The sequence below is a fragment of the Thunnus maccoyii genome, chromosome 17 (genome assembly GCF_910596095.1).
Source record: "Thunnus maccoyii chromosome 17, fThuMac1.1, whole genome shotgun sequence".
Taxonomy (NCBI): domain Eukaryota; kingdom Metazoa; phylum Chordata; class Actinopteri; order Scombriformes; family Scombridae; genus Thunnus; species Thunnus maccoyii.
Genome location: NC_056549.1, coordinates 24503353 through 24517659, shown reverse-complemented (window position 1 = coordinate 24517659; position 14307 = coordinate 24503353).

Here is a 14307-nt window from a genome sequence, read left to right as displayed (position 1 = left end):
TGAGCATCTTCGCGGAGACAGCCGGGAGTCGCCATCAGAATCTGAGATCCCACAATTCAGAGTTTTTGTGAAAGCGTGAAAATCAGCAACAAACCATAATGAGACTGGGATAAAAATGAGATTGAGCAGAGGAAAAAGATAAAAACTGATATAATTGACAGGTGACATATAAAGGGTAAATGAAAAAGACTATGAGGGATTCCTGAAGTAATGACAAAAATGACTAATGAGGCATGAGGAGAAAAGGATGACAGAAGAGACAAACTAAAATCTTTTTCAATCCTTGTGCCTCCTGTATCTATATTGCAGGGATATAGCTACTATAGTGCAGGGATATAGATATTATACTGTAGATGAACAATGTTTTATGAGCATACTGTAGAGCAGCACATGGCAGAGAGGGACACAGACTATGTTTTGTCCTTTTTAACAAGCTAAAGCTTTGAAGATGTAATATTCTTGCTTTGTTTATTAAAAATATTGATATTCTAAATATACATGAGCACATCACTGTCACTGTTCAATGTGTAAAAACCTCATCATAATTCAGTTTATTTAGTTGTTTTGGGTGGGGTGACTTCACAACTGCGCTTGTGTTTAATGTGTCTTCTCATATATTTTCATTCTTCTAAATATAGAGTAAATTTTAACAACCTCATATAAATCTCTGCATCCAGTGGATGTTGCCAACCACTTACAGATCGAAGCAAGACAGTAAATCTGCAAATGGCACTTTTAAATATCAGGTCCCCTGTCAGTAAAACTTTTTAAATTAATGATCTTATTGTCGAGCATAAGTTTGACAGTTTGACTGTTATTAGTTTTACTCTTATTTTTAACTGAATCCTGGCTAAACATGGATGCACCTGCCGCTATACCCATTATATTTTCTCCTATTCCATTAGACAGGGGAAGACAGCTACCGTATGTGCCGATGCTCTGAGGCCATGGGATAATTAATTTTATGTTTTTAGTTCATTTGAGTACCATGCTGTCATACTAAAATATCAGGTACCCATTCTTGCAGTTATTGTCTATAGACCACCAAAGCATTTCCCAAATTCCTTGTGTGATTTCTCTTAACTCTTATCTATCATCAGCTCTAACGATGACAATATAATTAATATTGGTGACTTTAATTTACACATTGACAATAGCACAGACAAGAAGACTATTGACTTCTCACATCTATTCAACTTATGCTGCCCCGTCCATTCTTTCCCTTCCGGTTCAAACACAATTGTACTTGTTCTTCTGGTTTAGCACCACCATAGTTTGCTAGCTAATGGCGCAGTGAATGAATTTGGGAACATTCAGCAGCTACAATGCAGCAATCAGATGGTTTTACAGTACTACATCCATCAGCCATGAGTGACTGGGAGGACGATATGCGAAAATGGCCTGAAATCATCTATGAGGACATTTTTAATTACTATTAAATTATATTTCATGTTATTATCACTATTATTTCAGTATTATTCCATTTGAGGCAGCATTCATCTTGACAGGACCAAGAAGATGCGCTTTCTGGTGTTAGCCAGCTAGCTAACGGTTAATGAATAAACAATAAAGCAAAAATGACCTATTCTCCGGAGGGGGGTTGCCCATTGCTCCGAAGGCCCATTGCTCCGAATATACACACACTTCAATACCTAATCGGGCAGATGGTGGCGCTGTAATTAAGTTTTCATGGACCACCGCTGGATAATAGAGACTTACATACTGTAATTCCTCACACTGTTACGTGTTGTAATCACATTTTTCTTACTGTGTGGAACTAAGTGTTTGGTCCAGCATGTCTCTCTTTTCATCCAGTTGATTTTGTGGAGGTGAAACAGTCTCCAGGATGACAATGTTAGTCTGGTAGTACAAGGTCCCACTTTGCAGAAAAGTTTTACTCCTCACTTGCCAGAAGAGGAGAGCAGTGACTGAGGGAACCGCAGCAGTTTCTTTGTGGTAACCATCTTTGTTTTTCCTTTTTCAATTGTTTTAGTTCCTCTCTGTGTACTCTGGCTCAAATAAATATAGTTGGTAAGGCAAAGTGAAATGACTCATGATCGTCCTCATAATAGTCCACGGGATAATCCATCATTGCACTAGTTTCCTTACAGTCTAACTGTGGTGAAAGTCAGCCTCATAAACAAACCAGTGAGTGCAGATGAATATGCAGGGTGGTTCGGTTATCATCATCTGTGATGTGAAAACATCAGATTTCCACAAAGAGAAGTCTACTCTGGCTTCTTGAATGATGCATCAAATCATATGTATAGCATTGTTTTTCATCAGATTTTCATCTATTATCTAATATTTGAGCTCCATCTGAAGTCAGGTGGACAAACTTCAAGTGAAAAGATCTCACTTTATATTTGGTGACACTGGGTCAAAGTAATGCTGCCTTTGTGAGGGTCACAGTTACAGTACCTCCGCTGCCAGTCAGCATAATAGTTTGGATATACCGGTGTTAAAACACTTCAAATGCAGTCAGAAATTAATATTTTTCAGCTGTTGCTTTTCAATATGAAGTCATGCTATTGTTGGATTGAGTTGAGTGAATGCAACATGATGTACAATACAATATAAAGTGTAACACAGAAATGCACAAGGTGATCTGAAAACTAAGATGTATTAAGGAAAATGCAAGTGAGCGTAAGCAGGAAAGAACTCCCTCAAAGAAAGTTGAAAAAGCAGCGTGTGTGCACGAGGTGAAATAGGCATTTTCAATTATATTCTGAAGTATGCAGTCTGAAGTAGACAGAGGAGCTAAGGGAGAGAATAGAGACAATCCATCAAACAGACAGTCTGTGCAGTCAAACCAAAAGAAGAAAAAAAATCAAAGGAATGGAAACTACCTCATAGGAGGCTGAACACCTTGCTACAAGCAGATCTTAATATGCTTAATCCGTCACAACTCACAAGTAGAACTGTGGAAACTCCTCCTGCAAAATGGGACTCACGTTATCTGGGTGATACCACACAAGCACGTGTATCCATTTCCATTTTTCAATACTAATATTTCATTCAAGCGTCGGAAAGGGTTAGTTAATATCATTAATATTATCATATTAGTTACTAAATCCTCATTGCTCAAGTCTGTGCTTTCCAAAGATCATATGTCAATCAAACAGTGCAGATAGAACTGCAGAATTTTTTTCAAAACTTCCTGTACAAACATAGTTTTATTGTTAATAAAACCTGATTTTCTCCCAAAAACCTGAGGCTTAAAGCCATGTACCTGTTAAGATTTCACCTGCCGCCCCACAGCCTGTGTGCATATCATCATGTAGAGTGGATGACTTTGTTTTATTCAAACAGTTCGGTTTTTGCAGAACATTTACATTTCTTTGTCACACATGCCTTTATGGGAGTTCAGCGCTGGTCAACCAGTAAGACTGACTGCTCTGGGGACTTTCAGTCAATATCAAACTTTTTTTTATTTTGAACTTTTTTCTGTGTTCAACCTCCTCTAAATAAAATACACATTTTCAAAGAAATCCTCACGATTCAGAGGCTGAAACTAGTTTAGGTTTGACATATTGCACGAATATTAAATGGTTGCTGATTCATATTCTGTAGGTCAACTAATCAATTAATCTTTTCATATCTACTGAGTGATGCATTTTTATGTAGTCTTGTATAGAGCTACAATGATTACTCGATTAATTGACTAGTTGATCAACAGAAAATTAATCGCCAACTATTTTGATAATCGATTAATCATTTTGAGTGATTTTTTTAAGAAAATAATCTAAAATTCTCTGGTTTCAGCTTCTTAATTGTATAAATATTGCAATATTTTAGGTTTCTCTAGTCTTCTATGGTTTTTTATGTTTTCACTAATATATCAATAAGCCGTGCCTCACCTTGTAAAGCTCCTTACAATACAGATACACGGTAACAGTGTCCCTGTCATGCTGTGACAAAAAGAACAAAGCTGGCTGGGACACAGAGAGATGAAGTCTGGTAGAAAGGACATGTAGTCTGGCTTTAGCTGAAAATTCAACAATATCCTCATCAGGTGCAAAATTCATAAATATAGAATCTGAACCAGTCTGATCCCCAGAGAAGGGTTCAGCTAATTGAAAGCCAGGCCAATACATTTTTTACATTGTAAATCCACAAGGGACCTTGGTGCATTAGCTGGTGTTAGTGGTTACCCTTTTGAACAACATGCAAATCAGTGGCCTAATTTTCTGGCTATAGTTTGGAAATAGCAGCTCTATTAATCTGTCTGGTAGGACCATCAATCATCAGAGCTGCTGTATGTTTATTTATAATAGAGCTGCTCAGGTCAGCTTTGCAGCCCCAACAACATGATGTATTAATTACTAAAGTTTACCAGCAAACTTCTCTGCTGTTTACATAGATGCTCTTAAATTACTTGACACTAAAGATGTTGTGTTTGCTGTGATTTTTTAGTGTAGTTTTAGTGTAGCGTTCATACAGTATGTGGTGTTTAAAAGCATATTTATTTAGGGTAGTGTGAATGAACTTTATTATTTTTCATCCATGTTTTACTGGTGATTGTTCTGCATATTTCCCATTTCATTAAAAGTTCATTTGTGCTGCTCTTTTTTTAGTTATTGCATACATTTTTATTTATTGTATAGTGTATGCTTTATTCTTTATTCTTTTTTCCAAATTCCCCCAATGTCCCCCATCATTCTTTAACAGTGGTTTTCTTTTGTTTTCTTTTTTAATAGTTTCCAGTACATTGTTGTAAAATACTGATGCCATGCATCTGTTTTAGGGCTTCAACTAACAATGATTTACATTAATAATCTGCAAATTATTTCAGAAAATAGTGAAAATTTCCATTTACAATTTCCCAGAGCACAAGGACTAACAACCAAAAGATACAGGCTAGTGTTAGAAAAACTCAAGCTAGAAGCAATACATTTGGGGGATTTTTTTTCTTTACAATTTTGAAAAAATATATATATTTAATTGATTATTTAAATTGTTGTAAATTAATTATCTGCCAATCAAGTCATTGATTATTTGACTTATAGTTTCAGACTGCAAACTGCTCTGTATGTACAAACTACTCTTCAATTTCAAAGTGTACTGATGCAGTCTGTTTTCTCAGTAGTCCGTCTTAACTTTCTAGTACTGTTTACATTTCCATTTACACCCCAGGACAAGGTGAATTTGCTAAAAATTGGCTAAATGCTTATGGTAAACTTGTCAAGAGCAGTTTTGTGATATAATAAAAATGATAAAATCGTACACCTACATCCATGCACATCTATCACAGTAGCAGCCATCAAAATGCCTGACCACACTGCATTTATTGTGTATTTGAAATCTATTAATATACTGTAAAATGTATTGTGGTGGCAGTTATGTGAGTCGGAGGATGTTGAAAGAGAATATTTGTGTAATCTGTCTGCAGTGAGTCAGAAATGGTATTTTGGCCTCATGAACAAAAAGGAAATTGTTCTGAGCCATCATTCCTGGCTCCAAGTGTATGTATCTGAACTATAATGTCCTCTAGCAATGCAGGGACGCATTGGTTTCAGTGGTCTGGGGAGGAAGAACATGCTGTGGGGGACAGTGCCATCAATCAGCACATAATCTGAGAAGGCACACTGTCAATGACAAAATAGAAATAAACAAGACAGCTAGGATAAAACAGCAAATACGGCTCAATAAACTGGAAGAACAGCAGGACTGCGCGATGCATCTGTTCAACTGATTTTTCAGCAGCTACAGTGCAAATCAAACATTAGTGGACACTGTCACTGTAGAAGGGCACTTAGTGACCACATAATTGTGACCTGAAAGACATGTGAGTGACAGAAATAGAGAGCCGGAGAGGTTGTTAGGACAAAGAAAAAATGGAAAAATAAAGCTAAACTAACCTGAGGGGACATACAACCTTCACCAATTCTATTTAAAACAGGCAGCAGCTGCTGTTTAGTCATTACAGTGGAACTGAGAACATGCCGGTTGTTCACTGATGGCTCTTTAAGGATATACACACAGTACATTATACATAATGCAGTTTCTTAACACAACTAAAGCATGATTTAGATATTTATGGTTATATTTAGGCAACTAAAATCAAAGGATTGAGAGTTGACATCGACTTTTTGTAGGAGACACAAACACCCGTCTCAAAGCGGAGCAATTTGTACAACAAAACTCCTCACTATAACCTGCTGCTAAGCTGTGGGAATGTATACTTTCCTGCATTGGAACTACAGGACAATACATACTTCCAGTGAGGGAAAAAAAGGTTTTGCAAACTAGCTGCATGTGAATAGTCATATACGACATGGTTGCATAATATGTACAAGTAAATCTAATTAAACATGATGTATAACTCTTCTCCAACAAACTATATTGCATAAAGCGATGGATTTCTACTAAAGTTCACTCCTCACTTGCACCTCACTGTGTCAGAAACTATTGTAAGGTATGACCAACCACAAAATTCTGTGAAATAGCTACAAACGAAAACATATATTTTGTGTTTTAGACACAAATATTCTGTGAGTAACAACATAATCTAAGCCCAAAGGTCCACTTCCTGAAGTTTTAGAGCTTTCAAAGGTTTGGAGTTAGGGTTGGGGTTAGGGTTAGGGTTAGGCTCACCTAAAAACAATATAATAATGTGAATGAGGGATCATATGATACCACCATGCCATCAGCTAGTTTAGGCAAATAAAACTACTTAAAGTTGCAATTAGGTTTAAGCATCTAGAACTTTGATGAAGTTAGGGAAGCAAATACATTTAAGGTTATATAAGGGAAACTTTTTCTGAAAATGAAAACTTCACTCTCTGAGGAAAACCTCTTTGCCTGAACTGACAATTTAACTGGCAAGTGAGATTAAGTCAACCCCGCCACTCATACTCATTTCCAGAACTTTTGTGAGAGTAGGATAGTACTCACAGTACATACATGCGTGTGTTTGTGTGCCCAATTCAAGGCCTCAGCATTGGACTGAGCAGAAATATTTAAATGAGTGAATTAGTCTTATCTTCATATTAGAGCAACGAGGGAGTGACAGATTTATGCACAAAGGTCCTTATATTTGGAAGCTGCCCAGTACAACCAGCTTCAGACTGTTGGCCGCTGAGCAGCTCTGCTGAGGTGGGGATTAAATGTCTTGCATGAATGCACGCTGATATTACAAAAATTGTACAGGAAGTGACCAATTTCCTCACTCAGCTTTTCCCAACTGGAAAGAATTTGAACCAGTGTCTCTTCGGTCCTAAGAACACATGTCCTGACTTCAGATCACGGCTCCTCATTATCAATCAGCAATCAATCCTCTCTAACAGGTGGTGAAAGTCAAATGGACTCAGTAGAGCAGGTGCATTGAGATGGTGTAAACGTTCCCACTGTGCAGTATTTTCTTTGTCTTCTCTCAAACTGTGCAGTGGATGTTGACTTTTAGATGTACTGAAGTGTGGAATGAGTATAAAAGAAAATAATGTCAGACCAGAGAGCAGTTATCTTAAAGCCCCACATCCAGAGGAGCTGGTGGCCACACACCCATTGAGAGAAAAAAGTGTAAAAAAAATATACAGGTGAATTTTAAATTTGGAATTACGGTCTTTAATTTGATGCCTCGGTCAGTGGGAAAGTATGGATTTATGGATTTATTAAACATTTTCCCCTTTCTCAAAGTGTTTCTCTGTTGTGTACTGCCTTACAAAATCACTGTGAAAAATTAAACAACTGCACAACACTCTGCTCCTCCACTCCAGTACTCCGGAGTGGGTTTGTATACATCAATATATGCAAATTGCGTCCCAAAAGACAGTGTACCCAAATAACCTCCCTCCATCATCAGATCCAGGCATACTGAGCTTAAGACTAATCTAATGAAAGCTGACTTTGTCATTAAACAATAATCAAATACCTTTTCAGCCAGTGCCTCCAAATGATTTAAGTCTCTGGAAATTGGAGGAGATATATCCTTGGCGGAGTCTCCTATCTCATATTTGCAAGTCTGGTTGGCAGCTCTGAATGTGCAGCGATAGCAGTCATTCTGAAAGTGATCCCACTGTGCAAAGTCTTAGAGGTGGTGGACCTTAAAAGGGGAATTTATTTGATTGACAATAATTGTGAAGTTGTCATTGCCAAGTGAGAACTGCAAGCTTCCTACCAGCATTACCACAGTACTGAATACACTCCAGACTTAGTATGTTTGGAGAAATTTTCCCTAGATTCCATTGTTTTAAGATTATCTGGCATTTTTGCCTCATTTATTTTACATTTTAGAGAGATATAAAGCTTAGTGAAAGTTCACTTGGAAAGTATACTTTATCATCTTTTCTCCACTTTCATTCATCTCTCAGCCTAGGCCATGTCTCCTCTATGAGTTTAAAATCTAACATTACAGACAGGGGTTATCACAGGTTGTAAAGAAAAGAAGATGCGACAAGAAACAGTGAAGGCAGAATTGCAAACAAAATCTGCTTTCCTGCCTGTGCAACTGAGCTAGCTTGGCACAAATGAGATTGTGTGACTGTGAGATATTATCAAACGCTAAACACTTACTGTTCATATTCTGACCCTTCACAGTATCCCCTCATAGTTAGTCTCTATACAAATCTGTTTTTAACTCATTATCAATCATATCATTAATAAATGGGGAATTACTCCTTAATCAAGCTTTCAGACACCAGACAGAGTGTATTCTTTAGATTTTATGCTATTTGTTTATGGAGAAAAAAACATTCAAAATCATACCATGTTACGGTCCTTTGTTACATAAAACAGGAGAACATAACAGCTATCAAGATTTCAATGAATGTTTTTGAATGTGAAGAATGCAGCAACATTTTTGAATTGTGATTTTTGGATTTCTGAACAAATACTAGTCAAATTTATTCACATGCTGTAAAAAAATTTTTTTTTTTTTTAAAAAAAGAAACAATTCCTTTTTTTATATTCTGGGCCACTTAAGGAAAAGACATACAATTTCAGATAAAAGATATCAAATATAAAAATGGGTCAGATTTGACCTTGTCAGTATGTAAGGCTTAAAGCTGCAGTGATCGATATTTTTGTGCTAACAATGGATTAAATGACATGCATGATGAACAAAGTGAAAGGTGTTGTCCACAGTAATGAACCCACAGAGAATTATCATCCAACTCTGCAGTTCCCCTCAGCTCTATGGAGCATTTTAGCGTCTTTCAGCTAATTGTTTTGGTTTTACAGCCAGCAATTTTGATGTTTTGGTCCATTCATCACTTTTATTTAATCTCGAGAGATTGAGGTTGCCCTCATTTACAATGACATCAAGTTAACAATAGCACAATAAATAACAATAAGATAGTAAAACACTAACACACACTAAGTAAATAGATGGTAAAAGTCAGGCTATTAAATCAATTAAAACTATTACAAATTGAAATACAGTGATTCAGGATCATATTTTTAAATTGCCCAGTAGATACACGTGTATCAAGCCTCGGGGTGTGCTGAAGTTTATTCCAGATGCTTGGGGCACAAGAATTAAAAGCTAACTTTCCCATTTCAGAATAGATACGTGGAACCTGGCGCATAAGCCAAACATTAGAACGTGTATGATAAAGAACGAGGTTCCAGTCCAGCAACAATTCAATGTAGGGTGGTAGTTTCCAAATAAGTGCCTTATAGATAAACAGATACCAATGCTTGTTGCGTCTTTCAGACGGAGACGACCAGCCGACCGTGTTGGATAGAATACAATGACAAGTATGATAACTACCACCTGTAATAAATCTAAAGGCTGAGTGGTATACAAAGTCCAGGGGATTAACACACCATAAGCTACCTGCCCAGCACCAAATTTCAAACAACCAAAGTTAGGGGCAAGCAGGGGAACATAAGCATTTAGCCATTAGAGACAGATATTTCCCTGATATATCAATCATGTGGACCGAAACACGTCACTAAATGAATGCTAATGTTGCTCCGTGTTGGCTGGATATGTTAGCCTTTACATTACAGAATGATAATATGTCAATGTTGTGTTAACAGCTTGCTCCACTGCCCCCAAGCAGCAAAAAAAAATCAATTAATCCTGCTTTAATTTAATTTATTGTTTATCCCTGTCTTTGCAGGCTACGTGCTGCCAGCCATGCATGATCCCTCCATTTCTACTGCTTGTTTTCTAAGAAAAGACAATAATCAATGCTTTCTAAGAGGTCAGTCCCACTCTCCCTGAAATCAGCTGCACATTGAGAACTCTGTATTTTGCAGGACAAAGGTAGTTAGACTTTTACTCAACATCTACATGTATACAGTATATTTAAAAACTTTCTTCATATAACAGACAAACTGTTAGAAATAAAAGAGAAGAGAATAAAAAACAATAAGATACCAGGGTGACTGAGAATCTTCATCGTCAAGCACCCTGAGACTGTACACTAAGCGGAACGAAGGAGGCTGAGGACTAGTGAGCGTCAGAGCCACTATCCAAGATGAAACAACCAACATCCAGGAATATATCAGGAAGATGGCCCCCAAAAGATGAACTGCTAAGTGAATACCTCAGACAGCAGAAACCCAATGATGCAGAGGAGGAGGTGGAACCATCATGGAGAGACAAGCCCCTACATGGCATGTACCACCAACAGATAGAAGAAGCAGCTGATATTAAGAAATCCTACCAGTGGCTGGAAAAGGCTGGACTGAAGGACAGCACAGAAGCACTAATCATGGCAGCACAAGAATAGGCACTTAGTACAAGATCAATAGAGGCAGGGATCTACCACAGCAGACAGGACTCCAGGTGCAGGCTGTGCAAAGATGCTCCTGAGACAGTTCAGCACATAATAGCAGGGTGTAAGATGCAGGCAGGAACAGCGTACATGGAACGCCATAACCAAGTGGCTGGCATAGTGTACAGGAACATCTGCACTGAGTATGGACTGGAAGTCCCAAGGTCAGAATGGAAGACACCTCCTAAGGTGGTTGAGAATAACCAAGCCAAGATCCTGTGGGACTTCCAGATCCAGACTGACAAACTGGTGATGGCTAACCAACCAGACATCGTGTTGATCGACAAACAACAGAAGAAGGCAGTGTGATAGACATAGCAATCCCAAGCGACAGCAACATCAGGAAGAAGGAACACGAGAAGCTCGAAAAATTCCAAGGGCTGAAAGAGGAGCTAGAAAAGATGTGGGGAGTAAAGGCAACAGTGGTGCCAGTGGTAATTGGAGCACTGGGCGCTGTGACCCACAAACTGGGAGAGTGGCTTCAGCAGATTCCAGGTACAACATCTGAGGTGTCTGTCCAGAAGAGCACAGTCCTAGGAACAGCTAAGATACTGCGACCCGAGCTTGAGGAAGACACACCACATTCATATTCACATCCTAATGTTCCTGACACAGGGTATATAAAATATCAATGATTCTGATTTTTAGAAATGATTTGACATAATGACCAAAAATCAAAAATGAGTTTAAAGATTCACACCTGTCTCTGTAAATGCTGGTGGCTAATTTTCCACATGTTCATGTTTAAGTAAAAGTGAGGCCATGTACAGTCGTGATATTATGGTGATTTCCTCTGTAATTCTAGCATAAGGTTGCATTGATTATACCCCAGTCACACAGTAGCAGTGCACTGTGGGAGTTCTGTCAGGTGTCACTGCTAACTTTACCACAGCACAGCAGGGTGTATGTGTGTGTACATGTGTGTGTGTTGCCACAACTACTGTAGAGCAGATGGTGTTTTTCCTGACAAATTGGCTCTCATCAAAATGGCAGTTGAGACAACAGCAATTAAATTTGATGATTATTTAATAAAATATGAAGAGCAGACTTAAGAGTGAGTGGTTAAAGGTAAAAACATGATCAAACTCCATTTTGACATTTTCTTCATTCCATTGTGTGTTTTTAGAGCACAATGTGAGGCTCTTTAGTATTCTGTTCAACAGTTTTGCACTTTTTCAAGAAAAGGAGCAGAGATAATAACAAATAATGAAACAATATTTTAGAAAGAACAAAAATAGAAGCTGTTACAGGAGTGTTTCATCTTTAATTGACATGTTAATAGTTTACATGTACTTTTTTTTTGGCAAATGCTCTGCTGTGACAACATAGTCTGAGAAACACATTTTGGGAGGAGTTTTGTGCCTTCGGCAATCACTGCCTTAAATAGCCTGGGCATCCTGTGACAGACTTGTGTTGTTGCGATGTTCTTGTTTGTTTATACCCTGTTTTGAGTGTTACTTGCTTTGAGTGTTTGATTGTGTACATACTGTGAAAGTAAATTTCCTCTATAGAGGACAATGAAGAGTGAATCTGAATCTATATTTCCATGAAAGGTTGGAATGACATTAAAGTACAAACACTTCACTTAAAAACCTAAAAGTCATAGCAGACGTGCTTGATTTTAACAACACCTTTGCTTAGACAAGGTTGCAGCACATGTACATCGTTCACATACTTGCCTTCGAACTTTGTGTGCACCAGCAAGATTATCCAAGGCTAACACTGGCATATTTTCCTCAAGAAGTTCTGATTTTGCACAGCATGGCTCACAACAACACTTGAAGAGGTTGCAGTATTGTTAATGTTCAGATCATGGCAGAAAAAGCAGCAGCACCACCATTGTAGTTCAGGCAAGGCAAGGCAATTTTATTTATATAGCACCATTCAGACACAAGGCAATTGAAATTGCTTTACAAGGGCATAGAAATACATTGAAAATAAGACATTAAGAAGACATTAAGATAGCATTTAAAATACATTAAAAGCAAGAAGACAAAATGCATTAAAATTGCATTTAAGACAAAAACAAAAACAAGCAAATAAATAGTTTAAGATAATAAATAAGTTATGTATTTAATTTATTGAAAAGCCGTCATAAACAATAATGTTTTAAATGAGCTGGCAGTTTTAGCAGACCTCAGGTATTCAGGAAACTTGTTCCACAGGTGGGAAGCATAGGAAGTAAAAGCTTCTTCACTTTGCTTGGTTTTGGTCCGGGGAACACTGAGTAAACCTGTCCCAGATGACCTGAGGGGTCTGGGGGCTTCGTAACATGCAAGCAAATCAGAAATGTATTTGGCCCCGAGACCATTTAGTGCTATATAGACTAGTAATAGCTTTTTTAAAAATCTATCCTTTGACACACAGGAAGCCAGTGGAGTGACTCAAGGACTGCTGTCATGTGCTACATTTGCTTGGTGTCAGTAAGGACTCTGGCAGCAGCATTCTGGATGAGCTGCAGCTGTCTGATTGATTTTTTTTGCTAGGACCTTTGAAAACACTTACAATTACAATAGTCTAGCCTGTTGAAAATAAACACATGAACTAGTTTTTCTGTATCTTGTTTAGATAAAAATCCTTTAATTCTTGCTATGTTTTTAAGGTGGTAGTAAGCTGATTTTGTAAATGTCTTTATGTGGCTGTTAAAATTTAGTTCCAAGTCTATAACTACACCAAGATTTCCAGCTTGATTTGTAGGATTTAGTGTTATGGAGTCAAGGTGAGCACTGACTTTTAATCTTTCTTCTGTGGGGCCAAAACAATTATTTCAGTTGTATAAAAATTCTGGCACATCCACTCATTGATTTGTTCAGTGCATTTATTCAGCAAATGTAAGGGACTGTAGTCATGTGATGATATGTGTTATGTAGAGTTGTAAGTCATCTGCATAAGTATGTTGGGAAATGTTATAATGTTCTATAATCTGAGCAAGGGGGGGCATGTTGATGTGAATAGAAGAGGCCTGAGAATGGACCCCTGAGGAACTCCGCATGTGATTTTTGTTCACTCAGATTTATGATTGCCAATTGATACAAAGTAGTCCCTTTCTTGTAAATATGGTTTGAAACAATTTAGCACAGTGCCAGAGAGTCCCACCCACTTTTCCAGAACGTCAAAGACCAACATTTTTGACGCATCACTCAGATGAATGTCGTTTACAGGGCCGCTGCTAACCATTTGGAGGCCCTAAGCATAATTGGTCATGCCCCCCCCCAAAAAAAACCTTCAGAGGTCAACTCAAAACTTTGCTATTTATTTTAAAAAATGACATCAAATATAGATATAAATATGAAAATGTGCCAAATGAATTAAAGTGGTTTTATGCTGAGGCACAGGCTACATAGCCATTTTGACTGAGATGGAGTGTTTAGTTTGGCAGTTTTCTTCAAAACTTTTTGCGATTGTGTTGTCATTGGTTCAACATCTGCTGCTGACCTTATTCTCATACTGATATATTGTGCCCACCCTTTATGCCATTATTCGCATCTTTTGGGTGTATTGTGTTATTTTCGGAGGATGCACACCACTGCTCCAGAGGAACGCATCATTTGTAGGGTGATCTCATGCACACATATATGTA